Source organism: Salmo salar, chromosome ssa09, assembly GCF_905237065.1.
Source record: "Salmo salar chromosome ssa09, Ssal_v3.1, whole genome shotgun sequence".
Taxonomy (NCBI): Eukaryota; Metazoa; Chordata; class Actinopteri; order Salmoniformes; family Salmonidae; genus Salmo; species Salmo salar.
In genome coordinates this window covers 74,831,431-74,850,666 of record NC_059450.1, presented here as the reverse complement: position 1 = coordinate 74,850,666, position 19,236 = coordinate 74,831,431, and the positions used below count along the sequence as shown (strand labels likewise).

The 19,236-nt window shown below is 40.9% G+C and overlaps 1 protein-coding gene and 1 long non-coding RNA gene across 2 annotated transcripts in view; both read right to left on the bottom strand.

Moving 5' to 3' along the window:
• LOC106611879 (uncharacterized) overlaps window positions 1-19,236 on the bottom strand; it is a 67,469-nt gene that overhangs the window by 33,182 nt on the left and 15,051 nt on the right. The gene's annotated exons all lie outside the window — the stretch shown is intronic.
• Window positions 12,994-14,655, bottom strand: LOC106611882 (uncharacterized). Its single transcript, XR_001330172.2, has 3 exons — window positions 13,973-14,655; window positions 13,317-13,415; window positions 12,994-13,177 (listed from the first exon to the last, which is right to left on the bottom strand). It is a non-coding gene; the product is annotated as an uncharacterized lncRNA (long non-coding RNA).

Genomic DNA, 19,236 nt, shown 5'->3' with positions numbered 1-19,236 from the left:
GGCGCAAAAGCCATGACAGGGAGACATAGTGGAGTGGTAACGCACATGCAAGCAGTTGCTCCAGACGCCACTTGGGTACACTGCAGCATCCACCGAGAGGCTCTTGCTGCCAAGGGAATGCCTGACAGCTTGAAAGACGTTTTGGACACTACAGTGAAAATGGTTAACTTTGTTAAAGCAAGGCCCCTGAACTCTCTTGAATTTTCTGCACTATGCAATGATATGGGTAACGCTTTCACAACATACAGAAGTGCGCTGGTTATCAAGGGGCAAAGTATTGACACATTTTTTTTAAATTGAGAGACTTTCTTAAAGTTTTCTTTACTGTCCATACTTTTCACTTGTCTGACCGCTTGCATGATGACGAGTTTCTCACACGCCTGGCCTATCTGGGTGATGTTTTTTCTCACCTGAATGATCTGAATCTAGGATTACAGGGACTCTCCGCAACTATATTCAATGTGCGGGACAAAATCGAGGCTATGATTAAGAAGTTGGAGCTCTTCTCTGTAGGCATTAACAGGGACAACACACAGGTCTTTCCATCATTGTATGATTTTTTGTGTGCAAATGAACTCAAGATTACGGACAATGTCAAATGTGATATAGCGAAGCACCGGAGTGAGTTGGGTGCGCAATTACGCAGGTAGTTTCTCGAAATGGATGACACAAACAACTGAATTCGCTATCCCTTTCATGCCCTGCCCCCAGTCCACTTACCGATATCTGAACAAGAGAGCCTCATAGAAATTGCAACAAGCGATTCTGTGAAAATTGAATTTAATCAGAAGCCACTGGAAAATGATTTAAGTGAGACTCTCCAATACAACCCAACATTGCAGAGTTATGTGCATCCTTTCAAGCACACCCTTCTCATTAAACTGTGGGGAGTTATTCACAATTTTCGATGAACAAATAAGGTTTTATATGTAAGATAGCGAAATGAAGAGCAAAATTATTGATTATTATTATTTGTGCCCTGGTTCTATAAGAGCTCTTTGTCACTTCCCACGAGCCGGGATGTGACAAAAACTCACACTCATTCTTGTGTTTAATAAATGTATTGTATAGTGTTAGTGTGGCAGGCTTACAATGATGGCAAAAAAAATACATTTGAGAGTGCGCTGACCCTGGTGCTAGAGGGGGTACGCAGCTGGAGTTTTGAATGTTTGAAGGGGTACGGAACTATAAAAAGTTTGGGAACCACTGTTCTAGAGGACAAATAATGGCAGGTTTTTTATGTTAAATCCACTATCAGAAAATAATTGATCTATCTACAGCTATCCTTTGGTCTCCGATCCAGGGATTCATCCAAGCCTGGCCCTGCTTGGCTATGGTATTTGTCACTGACTATCACCAATGTGCTATCATCAGAACTATTGATGAGCAATCTCCATTTAAAAATGAAATAGATTAACTGTTGCTATCGAAGTCATTCCAAAGGGTAGGTTCAACAGAGCAAATGAAATATCACCATAGTTTATCAATCATATATCATCAATGAGGCTATTTAGGTCTATGTAACATTTGCAAATAATCAACAGCTATTGTTTCAATTCAACACAGAATTCAACAAAAAATAGACAAAACAATAGACCTGGATGATTTCAAATGTAATGATATTTAGTGATATTTAATACATTTTCAGGTTCAAATCTGTGCACTCTCCTCAAACAATGGCATGGTATTATTTCACTGTGATAGTTACTGTAAATTGGAAAGTATAGTTAGAATAACAAGAATTTAAGCTTTCTGCCCACATCAGATATGTCTTTGCCTGGGAAATGTTCTTGTTACTTACAACCTCATGCTAATCACATTAGCCTATGTTAGCTCAATCGTCCCGCGGCGGGGACACCAATCCCGTGAGGATAATTGTGTTTGGTTGTCAACGCAAGCAAATATCAACTTTTGAAGGATATGTATCCTCTGCTTGGAAAGTTCCATCTGTGCCACTGACTTAGTCTGGATTTTAACAATCATTTGTCAACAAATTAATAATTGATATGCTGGATTCACGTCCAGTGGCGTGTATTCATGTATGCCAAGGGAAGCCAGGCTTCTCCAAAAACTGACCAAGAAAAAAATGACAAAAACATATAAAATGATGGATCTTTCGTCTCTCTATGTTTCATAATTTTCCTTCAATTCACAAGAGGCTGAATGTATCTCTTCGGAGAAAGCATCCGACCGAGCGAAACAGCGGCCCTCTTTCTCAGTATGTGTAGCCCATCTATCTGATGCTGGCTGAATATAAATAGTATGACATTGTAGCATTGAATGCAAGCGAAGCCAGCAAGCATCTGGCCTCCCTTGATAAAACAAATTATAAAATAATAGCCAATCAGCATTGAGCTAAACTAAGTGAGCTCAACTTTAAATGGTCCTGGCCCACAAAAAAAAGTATCAAGGGAAGCCAGTTCGGATTTGGCTTCACACAATACCATCACATTAAAAGCAGAACATAATTTACAGAAAATATTTGAATTGTTGCATCTTGTTTTGTCGTTGTCCTCCGTTGGCTGGCTAGCTAGCTAAAGTCAACCCATTTATAAATTAGCCATGGGTGGAGATAGGGATTTGGACTTGAGGTTTTACTTAATTCTCCGCTCTAGCCATTGATTATAAATGTAATTCTGATCCAACGATTCATACATTTTGCCAATGGCCTGAGAGGATGGAAGTTCAATATGTAGCTAGATGTAGAAGGCTAATGTTAACTAGCTGGCCTGGCGCATTATTGCTCATGAAAGGAAGTTAGGCTAGTGAGCAAGCATTTTAGCCATGAAGCCTAGGAAAACAAAAACTAAAAACATAATTGACGTTTTGCTACAAGTAGGGTGAGCCAACATGATTTTTCTACTTGCATGCACACACAAATCACCATGGACAGCCACATCATATTTAGCTTACGTTGATTGGACTAAGATGTTTTTGTAAATTTTAGTTGTCTAACTAAGCATAGGTGATTTGATGATGTTGAAATGTTGATGTTGAAATGGTACTGCAATAGTGGAGGCTGCTCCTGTTTTCTTTTCGACATGCGGTAACTCTCCATGGTTCTAAATCAATAGTCCAAAAATGTCTGAAACATTAACTTGCTTGACCATCCTGTATGTCATGTAACTGTTTGTTACATGCTTTGTGGACTCCACCGGACAGATGTTGCTCTCTGGTATATAGGTTGTAATCTTATTGATCAACGTCTCAACCAAATATTACCCAATTATCCACGTTAAAATGATGTGGTTTGCCCAATGGGTAGTAAACCTTTTATTTAACATCTACTTACCAATAGACATACTACATGCAGAGATCTCTTGAGTGATGGTAACATTGCTGATATGGTTTGGCACGCTACAGTCGAGAGTCCCCACGATTTCCTACTTCAGTATGATGGTGTCTGTCATCTCCCTGAGAAAAGCCATCGTTCCATTCAGTGTCTGTCTGTCCAGAGTCCAGCTGTACTGGGGACTGTCTCCCTCAGAGGAGCAGGACACCCTCATCTCTACGTGGGACAGACACTCAGAGGACAGCTGAGGAGAGGACACTGGCGCTGTGGACTAATGAGAGTAGTTACAGTACAAAATTAAGTACCTAAATTGTTGTAAATATAATTGATTAGGTTAATAATTACTTGAGATGAAATGTAAATGTTTTTGTTATAAAAAACATTATGAATGAACAGTCACACTTAATAAACAGCTGTACTGTTTTGGCTCCCATATCCAATTAAACAAATATTTCTAAGAGGTATTCAGGAGAATCATTTCTTGGTGTGTTAGTAATCATAAGGGTCCCATAGTTGATTAGGAAGGATGCTCTGGCTTTAATGTCCATTTCTTGTTTCTACTTTATTTCTCTCTTTATACATTTAGAGAATTGTAATGTTATACTTTTATATTATTAGCTTGTTCACTCATTATTAGCCACAGAATCAGATAATTAGATTATAAAGAATTATACCAGTTGTGTCAGAATTGTGACAACATTGTCACTCTATCCTCAGGCATCGAAACCCACTGTGATCTTGGTAGAGAGTATGGATCTCAGTATTATGAAGCTCTGGAAGGAACTGTCTCTCTCCAGATGATGACTGATGCCATGGGATCTGACCTCATATTAAGAAAGACCCCACTGGTGTATCTACAGAGATACTCAAAATGAAAAACCACATAGTGGTAATCTATGATTCCATTAACATGATCTTCCCTGGTATTGCATTAGTATGAATCGCTTTTGTCATAAATATGTCTTCCATACACCAATAATATATCTGCTCTGATTGGGGGACACTAAACATTAAACAATGACTTAGCCTAGATTTTTTTAATGCAATAAAAGGACAACTACATAGGAACCCAAACAAAGAATAAAATGGCCATGTGACACTCCTGCTAACATCACAAAAAGTCCAAACACAGCCTCATGTCTCTTCACAACGCAGCGCGCAACTTAGAAAATGAACCTACTGTACTTAAACAAAATCCTACATTTTTTATCAGTCCTCTATTTTCTACCAGTTTAATTTTGACCTAAACCTATTCATAGGTCATGACTCAGAGAAAAGAGGAAGAGCCTCATCAGAGTTTCACTTCTTAATTTAAACAGCCAGGCTGGCGACATGTCTCTTGTCTGATTATATCAGAGAAGAAGGAAAACATGTTAGCTGAGGCTACTTTTGAGTGTGAAGAAGATATGTTGGCACCTAAGAATATAACAACTCATTGGTTGTGTCAGGGCAGTGGTCAGCTCTCACACACCGCTGTCCAACACTGACATGAAGACACTACCTTCTTCACAATTAGTAGGCTCTTTCACTCCATTTTAGATTGTGATCATTTGAAAAAGAAATGAACCAGTAAGAGAGAGAGAGATAGAAAGACAGGAATTTGAGAGGAGGAGATGTGAGAGATATTGGAAGTGAAACAGAGAAGACCAGCAGATCAAAGTCCAATGTTCCCTATTAGTGGTTTGTGACTCTCTGGTGTCTTCAACCGGCTGCAACTGATTCCTTTTGGGTTACAGCTGTTGGCTAGACACAATAACATGACTTTATAATGGACTGGGTTCATATAGCACTTTGTGGGGGCTCAAACCTTGTTGAATTGAGTTTCTTATTGGATGAAAAATAAGATGTGCTTTAGAAAACTGTTTGAACCATTCTGCCATTGAGGATAGAGTGAAAATGATAACGTTCTCAACTGAACCTCTTTCACAATTTCACTTATGGACTTTGTGACCAATATGATCATTTTACAAGTAAAATCATTAACAAACTTGTTTTGGAAGGAATGATTGTTTATCACTTTAGTCATAAGATGGAGATACAATACTAATATCTGTAAGATACTGTATAAATTATTTTGCTTACAATAAGAACCACTACCCAAGTCCCACTACCATCATTAGAAGACCATACACAGCATGCATGTTGATGTAATGGCTGTCTTTAGAGAGAGTGGACCAAAATGCAGCGGAGTTAGTGTTCATCATATATTTAATGATCAAACGGACACTATACAATACAATAAACAGACAACCAAAACAGTCCTGTCACGATTAACACAGTAACAAGAACAATTACCCACAAACCCCAAAGGAAAAGTAGGCTACTTATGTGTGACTCCCAATCAGCAACAACCCTCTACAGCTGTGCCTGATTGGAAGCCACACGGCCAAAATAAACGAAACAAATCAACCTACACACTTCTCTTCTGCCACGTCCTGACCCAACTACACCCTCTACTGGTCAGGACGTGACAGTACCCCCCCTCAAAGGTGCATACCCCGAATGCACCTACACCGAAACAACAAAAAATCCCCCCCAAAAAATGTCTCCCCCCTTAAACAATAAGGGAGGGAAGGGAGGGTGGCTGCCGTCAACGACGGCACTGTGCTACACCCCCCCTCCCCAACCCACCTAACCTGGAGGTGGATCAGGTGCGGGACGTGGCCTTTGCTGCACCCTTGGCGTCGATTCGGCACGGCGGGCCACTCCGGCAGATCCGGCACGGCCGGCCACTCCGGCCAGGCTGGGGAGACATGGAGGCCTGGCTCTGTGCGCAGGCCCTGGACTCATCAGGCTGGGGAGACCAGCTGGAGGCCCGGTCTGAGGAGGCGGCACAGGAGAGACCAGGGTGGAGGGATCCACCGGAGGACTGGTCCTTGGAGGAGGCACAGGACGAACCAGGATGGGGAGACCCACTGGAGGACTGGTCCGAGGAGGAGGCACGGACTTGACCAGGATGGGGACACCCACTGGAGGACTGGTCCGTGGAGGAGGCACGGGCTTGACCAGGATAGGGAGACCCACTGGAGGACTGGTCCGTGGAGGAGGCACGGGCTTGACCAGGATGGGAAGACATGCAGGAGGCCTGGTTCTGGGCGTAGGCACAGGACGTGCAGGGCTGGGAAGACATGCAGGAGGCCTGTTTCTGGGCGCAGGCACAGTCCTCACCAGACAACCAGCACGCACCTCAGGACGAGTATGGAGAGCTGCCTCAGGTGACATCATTTCAACGACACGCTCCGTAGGGCGGATACCGTGCCTTATGCACCAAACTAGCAGCTCTCTCATCTCTCTCTCCTTTAATCTCCCCATTAACTCCTTCACAGTCTCTGCCTCGTTCCCCTCGCTCACCTCCAATGTCAACCCGACTGGCTCTGGTTCCGACCTCGGCTCCGCCGACTGTCCTGTGTGCCCCCCCCCCAAAAAAATGATTGGGGCTGCCTCTCGTGCTTGTTGCGCTCTCTCTCCTCATAATATCGCCTCTCCGCTCTCGCCGCTTCAATCTCCCACTGCGGGAGGCGATACTCCCCAGCCTGAGTCCATGGTCCCCTCCGTCCAGTATCTGTTCCCATGTCCATGAGTCCATCAAGCTGTTCTCCTGTTGCTCCTTCCTCCTCCGCTGCTTGGTCCTGGTTTGGTGGGTAATTCTGTAATGGCTGTCTTTAGAGAGAATGGACCAAAATGCAGCGGAGTTAGTGTTCATCATATATTTAATGATCAAACGGACACTATACAATACAATACAAAACAATAAACAGACAACCAAAACAGTCCTGTCACGTTTAACACAGTAACAAGAACAATTACCCACAAACCCCAAAGGAAAAGTAGGCTACTTATGTGTGACTCCGAATCAGCAACAACCCTCTACAGCTGTGCCTGATTGGAAGCCACACGACAAAAATAAACGAAACAAATCAACCTACACACTTCTCTTCTGCCACGTCCTGACCCAAATACACCCTCTACTGGTCAGGACGTGACAATTGATTAATCTGTCACAACAAGGGCCTATGTCTTAGTATTTCCTGCAACCATTGACTCACAATGGGGGTCCCCACTTTGAATGACAAAAATAATGGAGTCAGAATATTAGTCAAACTGTTCTGCTTATATTTCATTGAGCATCTGTAATGTGTCCATTTAGAAAGATACAATAGAGACAGGGTGTACTGAAAGATGTTATATATAACATATTAAACCAGGGTTGTCTACACGTCTCAAGATCACTTAGGCCATCATTCTAGGAAGTAGGAGACCTCAGAACTGGTGACATGAGATGTGGTCTATGATGTTGAGATGTGGTCTGTGATGTTGTGATGTTTGACTGACTACATACACCTCAACATTGGTTCTTCATGAAGGGAAGTGCTACAGTCTGTGTGATAACATTTATTTCAGTGGCCGATAGAAAAGTCAGAAACCCTGCACATATTCACTTAGTTTATTGTGCTTTAACCTGTTGGGGATAGGGGGCAGTATTTGCACGGCTGGATAAAAAACGTACCCGATTTAATCTGGTTACTACTCCTGCCCAGTAACTAGAATATGCATATAATTGTTTGATTTGGATAGAAAACACCCTAAAGTTTCTAAAACTGTTTGAATGGTGTCTGTGAGTATAACAGAACTCATTTGGCAGGCAAAAACCTGAGAAGATTCCAAACAGGAAGCGCTCTCTCTGACTATATTATATCTTGGCCTTCTTGATCATCTCTAACCAAAACAGGGGATCTCTGGCATAACGTGACATTTTCTAACGCTCCCATAGGCTCTCAGAAGGCGCCAGAACGATGAATGGTGGCTTTGCAGGCCATGGCTGAAAAACATTAGCGCATTTGGATAATGGTCGATCAGAGGACAATGAGACTGGAGGCGCGTGCACGAGCCAACACCATGTTTACTTTCTCTCACTTTGAACGAAAACAACGACTCCCGGTCGGAATATTATCGCTTTTTTACGAGAAAAATGGGTGTCTGATTATTTCTGGCTGGGTACTCTGCTGACATAATCTAATGTTTTGCTTTCGTTGTAAAGCCTTTTTTGAATATCCCGTGGCGCGATATTCAAATACCTTAGAAATGCTATTACTTCAATTTCTCAAACATATGACTATTTTACAGCATTTTAAAGACAAGACTCTCGTTAATCTAACCACACTGTCCGATTTCAAAAAGGCTTTACAACGAAAGCAAAACATTAGATTATGTCAGCAGAGTACCCAGCCAGAAATAATCAGACACCCATTTTTCAAGCTAGCATATAATGTCACATAAACCCAAACCACAGCTAAATGCAGCACTAACCTTTGATGATCTTCATCAGATGACAACCGTAGGACATTATGTTATACAATACATGCATGTTTTGCTCAATCAAGTTCATATTTATATCAAAAACCAGCTTTTTACATTAGCATGTGACGTTCAGAACTAGCATACCCCCCGCAAACTTCAGGTGAATTTACTAAATTACTCACGATAAACGTTCACAAAAAAACATAACAATTATTTTAAGAATTATAGATACAGAACTCCTCTATGCACTCGCTATGTCCGATTTTAAAATAGCTTTTCGGTGAAAGCACATTTTGCAATATTCTCAGTAGATAGCCCGGCATCACAGGGCTAGCTATTTAGACACCCACCAAGTTTAGCACTCACCAAAATCAGATTTACTATAAGAAAAATGTTATTACCTTTGCTGTCTTCGTCAGAATGCACTCCCAGGACGTCTACTTCAATAACAAATGTTGGTTTGGTTCAAAATAATCCATAGTTATATCCAAATAGCGGCGTTTTGTTCGTGCGTTCAAGACACTATCCGAATGGTAAAGAAGGGTGACGCGCACGACGCATTTCGTGACAAAAAAAATCTAAATATTCCATTACCGTACTTCGAAGCATGTCAACCGCTGTTTAAAATACATTTTTATGCCATTTTTCTCGTAAAAAAGCGATAATATTCCGACCGGGAATCTGTGTTTAGTTTCAAAGACGATAGAAAATAAAAACATGGGGTCGACTCGTGCACGCGCCTCAGCCCATTGTCCTCTGATAGAGCACTTACCAAAAGCGCTAATGTGTTTCAGCCTGGGGCTGGAATTACATCATTCAGCTTTTTCCCGCCTTCTGAGAGCCTATGGGAGCCGTAGGAAGTGTCACGTTACAGCAAAGATCCTCAGTCTTCAATAAACAGAGTCAAGAAGCTCAAGGAATAGTCAGAGAGGGCACTTCCTGTAAGGAATCTTCTCAGGTTTTTGCCTGCCATATGAGTTCTGTTATACTCACAGACACCATTGAAACCGTTTTAGAAACTTTAGGGTGTTTTCTATCCAAAGCCAATAATTATATGCATATTCTAGTTTCTGGGCAGTAGTAATAACCAGATTAAATCGGGTACGTTTTTTATCCGGCCGTGTAAATACTGCCCCCTACCCCCAACAGGTTAATACATGTTCAGATCACAAATGCAGCTGACAGTACTATTGTGTTTCTGGCGGTATACATTCTCTTTATATGACGCAGTATTTATGATTGTCATTATGGTATTGCCCTATAGTGGCATACAGATGGTCCAGTCTGTTTGTGCTGTGTATCCAACTCCTCTCTGTGTTTGTCCTTTGCCATTCCAAATATCTCATTCAGAGTTAAAGTTAGAGTTAGAAACAGTTATTAAAGTGTCACTCCACAGTGAACCAATCCCCCCAAAAAATCATAGTCAAACATTTTATATTAGTGTCATCTATAATTCATGACATCATCTAGACATTATTGGAATCAGTTATTATACATGACATCATATGTTGCATAAACAAATAAACGTATGCATATATATGCATTAAACAAAGTAGCCTTCTCTGACACCAGGTAGCCTTGAGGTCAGAGCATTGGGCCAGTAACTGAAAGGTCGTTGGCCCCACAATGATAGCAGTGTAGTGACAGAAGAGGTGGCTACAGAGCATATAAAGAATGGAACCAGGCTAGCATATAGAAGCATCATCCCATCTTTAACAATAGCATCCAGGGGAACATATCTGACCTGCCACAACATTTTCTGTGGTCCTCATTGTTAATTCAGTTCAAAAACTAAAGGTCTATTAAAACACAACTTGATTTTTAATGGAATAAATGTATTTCCACATCAGGGCTGCAGGTGGCCTAGTGGTTAGAGCATTGGGTCAGTAACCGAAAGGTTGCTAGATTGATTCCTCAAATCGTTTTGCCTCTGAACAAGTCAGTTAACCCACTGTTCCTAGGCCGTCGTTGTAAATAAGAATTTGTTCTTAACTGACTTGCCTAGTTATTTAAAATTTGAATGCTCACAGTCAACTTTATTTTACTATTTATATTTTTCACAACAAGAAAATAATATACTTTTTACTCCATACTTTCCCCCAAATGTACTCATTATATTTTGAATGCTTAGCTGGACAGGAAAATGGTCCAATTCACACATTTAACAAGATAACATCCCTGGTCATCCCTACTGCCTCTGATCTGGCAGACTCACTAAACACACATGCTTCATTTGGATATTCTGTCTGAGTGTTGGAGTCTATCTTTTAAAAACGAAAGAAAAGAAAATGGTGCTGTCTGGTTTGCTTAATATAAGGAATAGGAAATTATTCATACTTTTTATACTTCAGTATATTTTTGCAATTACATTTACTTTGACACGTAAGTATATTTAAAGGCAAATACTTGGACTTTTACTCAAGTTGTATTTTACTGGGTGACTTTCACTTTTATTGAGTAATTTTCTATTAAGGTATTTTACATTTACTCAAGTGTGACAATTTGTTACTTTTTCCACCATAGAGTGAACACATGACCTGTGTGGTGTAACAGTGTTTCTCAACCTTTCTTGCACCAGAGATGGTTGTTCCTCCTTTGAGGAGTGCATTAAGTTAAACTAGTACTTGAGAACTGACTGAGTTGGTGTCAGGGAAACACCGTAACATACATATTCATATATATATATATATATATATATATATATATATATATATATATATATATATATATATATATATATATATATAACTGCTCAAAAAATAAAGGGAACACTTAAACAACACATCCTAGATCTGAATGAAAGAAATAATCTTATTAAATACTTTTTTCTTTACATAGTTGAATGTGCTGACAACAAAATCACACAAAAATAATCAATGGAAATCCAATTTATCAACCCATGGAGGTCTGGATTTGGAGTCACACTCAAAGTTAAAGTGGAAAAACACACTACAGGCTGATCCAACTTTGATGTAATGTCCTTAAAACAAGTCAAAATGAGGCTCAGTAGTGTGTGTGGCCTCCACGTGCCTGTATGACCTCCCTACAACGCCTGGGCATGGTCCTGATGAGGTGGCGGATGGTCTCCTGAGGGATCTCCTCCCAGACCTGGACTAAAGAATCTGCCAAGTCCTGGACAGTCTGTGGTGCAACGTGGCGTTGGTGGATGGAGCAAGACATGATGTCCCAGATGTGCTCAATTGGATTCAGGTCTGGGGAACGGGCGGGCCAGTCCATAGCATCAATGCCTTCCTCTTGCAGGAACTGCTGACACGCTCCAGCCACATGAGGTCTAGCATTGTCTTGCATTAGGAGGAACCCAGGGCCAACCGCACCAGCATATGGTCTCACAAGGGGTCTGAGGATCTCATCTCGGTACCTAATGGCAGTCAGGCTACCTCTGGCGAGCACTTGGAGGGCTGTGCGGCCCCCCAAAGAAATGCCACCCCACACCATGACTGACCCACCGCCAAACCGTTCATGCAGGAGGATGTTGCAGGCAGCAGAACGTTCTCCACGGCGTCTCCAGACTCTGTCACGTCTGTCACGTGCTCAGTGTGAACCTGCTTTCATCTGTGAATAGCACAGGGCGCCAGTGGCGAATTTGCCAATCTTGGTGTTCTCTGGCAAATGCCAAACATCCTGCACGGTGTTGGGCTGTAAGCACAACCCCCACCTGTGGACCTCAGGCCCTCATACCACCCTCATGGAGTCTGTTTCTGACCGTTTGAGCAGACACATGCACATTTGCGGCCTGCTGGAGGTCATTTTGCAGGGCTCTGGCAGTGCTTCTCCTGCTCCTCCTTGTACAAAGGTGGAGGTAGCGGTCCTGCTGCTGGGTTGTTGCCCTCCTACGGCCTCCTCCACGTCTCCTGATGTACTGGCCTGTCTCCTGGTAGCGACTCCATGCTCTGGACACTACGCTGACAGACACAGCAAACCTTCTTGCCACAGCTCGCATTGATGTGCCATCCTGGATGAGCTGCACTACCTGAGCCACTTGTGTGGGTTGTAGACTCTGTCTCATGCTACCACTAGAGTGAAAGCACCGCCAGCATTCAAAAGTGACCAAAACATCAGCCAGGAAGCATAGGAACTGAGAAGTGGTCTGTGGTCCCCACCTGCAGAACCACTCCTTTATTGGGGGTGTCTTGCTAATTGCCTATAATTTCCACCTGTTGTCTATTCCATTTGCACAACAGCATGTGAAATTTATTGTCAATCAGTGTTGCTTCCTAAGTGGGCAGTTTGATTTCACAGAAGTGTGATTGACTTGGAGTTACATTGTGTTGTTTAAGTGTTCCCTTTATTTTTTTCAGCAGTGTATATATATATATATATATATATATATATATAACTGAAAGAGCATTGTATTTCACAGTTATAAAGATCTAAGCCTCCTATCATGTTATTTCACACAGTAATATTTGATGCTGATTAATATGATGATTATGTTGATGATGTGTGTATTGCCATTATTAATGCTCATCTATTTACCGTCTCCACCATGTCAACTAGGACCATTGCGCTCATCTTGGGGTCAGTGTCAGCTGGTGGTCTCCTCCTAGCAGTGATGCTGGTTGCCTGCTGTATTCAGAGAATGAGAAGTCCAGCACCACAGGTTAGAACACAGCAAGCACCTCAACCATAATGTTACCATCGTTACTATCAATGAGGCTACAGTACAGCACAGATGTGTGTCACCACTACTTAGGATCTTACTTACTGTGTCATCACACCACTGATTTACCCCATCTCACATTTCAGATGCAGAACTAAAAGGACCACAGCCTTCAGAATGAGGCGATCAAGCCTGTGATACTTGCTAACAGAGGGGAGATAGAGGTTTAGGACTCATTAGTAAGCTTCCAGAGAATAGTTATTGATAAGCAACTAGAATGGAGACAAAATACTCATTCCTTTTTCAAAACAGCCCAAACAATTTCCTTTGCTCTTTTTATTTAGCTAGGCAAGTCAGTTAAGAACAAATTCGTATTTACAATGACAGCCTAGGAACAGTGGGTTAACTGCCTTGTTTAGGGGAAGAACAACAGATTTTTACCTTGTCAGTTGGGGGATTCGATCTAGCAACCTTTCGGTTATGGGCCCAATGCTCTAACCACTAGGGTACCTTTCATTGTATGCAGTATTTCAATTTGGAATCCTTAATTGAAACAATCATAAAGCGGTCACCCTCCCTGCGGTTGTAAACTCAACAAATGTCCCATTTATTATAGAGTATCCTGATCAAAGAGATCATAAAGATTCATAAAAACGTGATTCAGGCTGTCTTTCAGAAATTATTTCAGTCAAAATACTGTACGTGAATCACAAGTGGGGTCTTTTAAAATTCATATTTTTATTAATTCCCTCTTATCTTACCGTGTCTTTAAGGGAAGGACAGTTCCTCACACAAATCCGTAACACTGGGCTCCATCCAGTGTAGCATTACAGTACAGTAGGTCTCCATGCCTGAGGATAGAGTGAAAAATATCTATCCATCACAATTCAGACTTTTTCTGAGCAAAATAGAAAGCAATGCAAAAAGTATAAAGCTGAATCAGAACACAAATAAAGTATCATCTTACCATGAGACAGTCCTGTTAAACATCACCAACACTTTCCAAAAACATCCCCCAGGTCTCTTCACTCTACAATGTGTCAAATGAACCCTGATGCAGATGAAGACTGTTCTTACCTATTGATCCAGCAATGCATGAGAAACTAAGAGTTGAGCCAGTCTTTATACAGGGAAGATACCAAAACAGCTCTCATACATATGGGTTGTCCTATTTAAGTACAAACCTCAGTAAACATTCAGCTAATCTAAAATAACTACTCCCTGTGAGAAAATAATTAGCAATGACACAAATGTAATGTCTAACTTCTTCATTTAAAATGTGTCTTCAATACAGTTATCAGGGAAATGCCAATCCACAGCTCTGCCTATCCATGGCCTTGTAGATATCCAGTTTACATACACCTTAGCCAAATACATTTGAACTCAGTTTTTCACAATTCCTGACATTTAATCCTAGTAAAAATTCTGTCGTAGGTCAGTTATGATCACCACTTTATTTTAAGAATGTGAAATGTCAGAATAATAGTAGAGAGAATGATTTATTTCAGCTTTTATTTCTTTCATCAAATTCCCAGTTGGTCAGGAGTTTACATACACTCAATTAGTATTTGGTAGCATTGCCTTTAAATTGTTTAACTTGGGTCAAACATTTCGGGTAGCCTTCCACAAGCTTCCCACAATAAGTTGGGTGAATTTTGGCCCATTCCTCCTGACAGAGCTGGTGTAACTGAGTCAGGTTTGTAGGCCTCCTTGCTCGCACACACTTTTTCAGTTCTGCCCACACATTTTCTATAGGATTGGGGTCAGGGCTTTGTGATGGCCACTCCAATACCTTGACTTTGTTGTCCTTATGCCCTTTAGCCAAGTTTACATGTTCTAGTTTTGTATTTCTATGTTGGGTTGTTCTAGTATTGTATTTCTATGTTGGGCTTTGTTTGGGATGATCTCCTATTAGAGGCAGCTGGTCAACGTTGTCTCTAATTGGAGGTCATATTTAAGTTGGTGTTTGTCCCACCTGGGTTTGTGGGAGATTGTCTTTGAGTAGTGTATGTTTCAAACGTCACGGTTTGTTGTTTTTGTTTGTTCAGTTTATTGTTTATGTATCACATAGTTTCACGCTGAAAATAAAATGTGGAACGACACACACGCTGCACTTTGGTACATACACTAAGTTGACTGTGCCTTTAAACAGCTTGGGAAATTCCAGAAAATGATGTCATGGCTTTAGAAGCTTCTGACAGGCTAATGGACATAATTTGAGTCAATTGGAGGGGTACCTGTGGATGTATTTCAAGGCCTACCTTCAAACTCAGTGCCTCTTTGCCTGACGTCATGGGAAAATTAAAAGAAATCAGCCAAGACCTCAGAAAAAAATGGAGACCTCCACAAGTCTGGTTTATCCTTGGGAGCAATTTCCAAATGCCTGAAGGTACCACGTTCATCTGGACAAACAATAGTACGCAAGCCAGCAAAGGGTGCTTTACTATTTTTAGTTAGTGGTATTACTTTAGCTTCTTTCCATGCCTGTGGACATACACACTTATTTAGGCTGAGGTTAAAGACATGGAAAATAGGGGTGGCAATGCAGTCTGCTACCATGCTCAATAGTTTCCCATCTAGGTTGTCTATACCTGGTGGCTTATCATTATTGATGGACAACAACCATTTTTCCATCTCTTTCACACAAACTTGAAGAGTGAGAAAGAGAGAGAGAGAGAGAGATTTGCAGACAGAGAAAGATAGAATACACAGGGAAAGGGAAAGAACCAGACCAAGAGAGTGGAATAAATAATTGTATCGGATAGATTAAGGAAAACATTCATCAGCATCAGTGGTATGTATGGACTATATAGGAACATTGGTGCATTACCAACCCTGTTCTTGATGACAGGTTTTCTTCATGTAGCAACAGTATGATCCCATACAGACTGTCAGCAGAATGAAGACTTTAGCAAGTTGGAAATAAACAAACACATTGAACCCTGGTCCTGGGGACAGAAGAGATATCCACTGTCACCCAGGAGCCTGTGTCCATTACACATTTTGCCACACTATTTCACCAATAGGAAACAGCTACATCAGAGTTCCATTAGTATTTTTCTCTAAACATTTTAACTACCAACGATTGGTAACAGAATTGTACGCTGCCCAAACTTACATCATTAGAAAGAATAGATTATTCTGATTAAAATGGTGTGAACTTCAAACTATCAAAATACATTTTGTGATATTTGCCAAAATAGACAGACAAGTCCCTATTTCCTAAAACAATGGCAGTCTGAAAGTTCTAAGAGCAGTCTGTCAACCATCGTACCATTTATATACTACCATTTGCCTTTTTGTGTTTAGAACTAGGCCTCTCTGTGAAAGCGTGGCAATAACTTAACTCTTCATTTTTCACAGATCTACTCCTCTGGTGACATGGCAGGCGCAGGCAGGCAGGCAGGGAGACAGATGGCAGGCAGGCAGGCAGGCAGGCAGACAGAGTCCTCTGATGGCAGACAGGCAGACTCCTCTGATGGTAGACAAGCAGACTCCTCTGATCGCAGGCAGGCAGCACACTGAAAATGAACTGCTCAGTAAAGGAAAGACTCTTTTGAGAGCTACCAGATTTATTTAAAAAAGCCAATTTTCAGTGTTTGTGTCCAGTGTCTGTGTTTATATGTTAAGGGGTGTTACTTTAGCAGATAATATCACCCATCTAAATAAATCATTATTCCAAAAATAACCTGTTGGGGATAGGGGGCAGTATTGACACGGCTGGATAAAAAACGTACCCGATTTAATCTGGTTACTACTCCTGCCCAGTAACTAGAATATGCATATAATTATTTTCTTTGGATAGAAAACACCCTAAAGTTTCTAAAACTGTTTGAATGGTGTCTGTGAGTATAACAGAACTCCTATGGCAGGCCAAAACCTGAGAAGATTTCAAGCAGGAAGTGGCCTGTCTGAGAAGTAGTGTTTCATCTTGGCTCTTTTTATTGAAGACTCAGGATCTGTGCAATAACGTGACACTTCCATAGGGTCTCAGAGCCCGGGAAAACATTGAACGATATCGAGACAGGCTCTGGCTGAAACACTTTATCGCTTTTGGCAAGTGGCCACTCAGAGTACTATGGGCTTAGGCGCGTGCCCGCTTCGACCGAATGCTTTGTTTTCCTTTGTCTGTTTATCTAAACGCACATTCCCGGTCGGAATATTATCGCTTTTTTATGAGAAAAATGGCATAAAAATTGATTTTAAACAGCGGTTGACATGCTTCGAAGTACGGTAATGGAATATTTAGAATTATTTTGTCACGAATTGCGCCATGCTCGTCACCCTTATTTAGCCTTTAGGATAGTGTCTAGAACGCACGAACAAAACGCCGCTGTTTGGATATAACGATGGATTATTTTGGACCAAACCAACATTTGTTATTGAAGTAGAAGTCCTGGGAGTGCATTCTGACGAAGACAACAAAGGTAAGAACATTTTTCTTATAGTAAATCTGACTTTGATGAGTGCTAAACCTGCTGGGTGTCTAAATAGCTAGCCCTGTGATGCCGGGCTATCTACTGAGAATATTGCAAAATGTGCTTTCACCGAAAAGCTATTTTAAAATCGGACATATCGAGTGCATAGAGAAGTTCTGTATCTATAATTCTTAAAATAATTGTTATGCTTTTTGTGAACGTTTATCGTGAGTAATTTAGTAAATTCACCGGCAGTGTTCGGTGGGAATGCTAGTCACATGCTAATGTAAAAAGCTGGTTTTTGATATAAATATGAACTTGATTGAACAAAACATGCATGTATTGTATAACATAATGTCCTAGGGTTGTCATCTGATGAAGATCATCAAAGGTTAGTGCTACATTTAGCTGTGGTTTGGGTTTATGTGACATTATATGCTAGCTTGAAAAATGGGTGTCTGATTATTTCTTGCTCGGTACTCTGCTGACATAATCTAATGTTTTGCTTTCGTTGTAAAGCCTTTTTGAAATCGGACAGTGTGGTTAGATTAACGAGAGTCTTATCTTTAAAATGGTGTAAAATAGTCATATTTTTGAAAAATTGAAGTAATAGCATATCTAAGGATTTGTATAACGCGCGCCACAGGATTCAACTGGCTGTTGAGTAGGTGGGACGCTTGACCAACTAAATGTATTTTGTTTTTGTTTTTGTCAGTTTCATTGTTTATTATTATGTTATAAATTGTTAAAGTGATAAAATTAACTTGAAAATATGGCAATTCTGAGTAATGACTACTTTAGCAAGGATATACACTTTATTCAGTACTACTGCAGTTGCTAAATAATTCCAATAGATAGCAGCATCAGTGTCACGGGTGTCATAGCGTTTAGACCAAGACGCAGCGGGAAAATGTATACTCATCTTCTTTTATTTAAGGACAAAGAAGGAATAACCAAAACAAACACGTATAGGAACAAACACGACAACAAAGAACAGGCCGGTAAGGCACAAAGCTATACACAGCAACAATCTCCCACAAAATCCCATGACAAAAACACTCCTAAATATAGGACCTTCAATCAGAGGCAACGATAGACAGCTGCCTCCAATTGAAGGCCCCAATCACCATTACCAAAACATAGAAATACAAACACCTAGACAGAACATAGAAAAACTAACATAGAACAATAACCAAAACCCTGGACTAATAAATCAAATACCCCTCTACCTAAATACATAGCCCAAACCATATAAACCAAATACCCCCTCTACATGAACACATACACAAACACACCCTGAACCACATAAAACAAATACCCCCTGCCACGTACTGACCAAACCACAAGAACAAATAACCCCTTTACTGGTCAGGACGTGACAATCAGACCACAAGTTAAATGTCAGAACATTCGTTTTCTCCCTGCATACACCACCAATCCCCCTCACAGGAAAACTCCCGCGCATGCAATTTTCTGTCCCTTTCCACACTGCTAATGCAAGAGGAAGGACTGAAAATATAATGATGATTCATGTTTACACAACCTGTTTTTATTATCAGATTTTAAAATTACACATGATTACTATTTCAATAACGATTATCAATCAT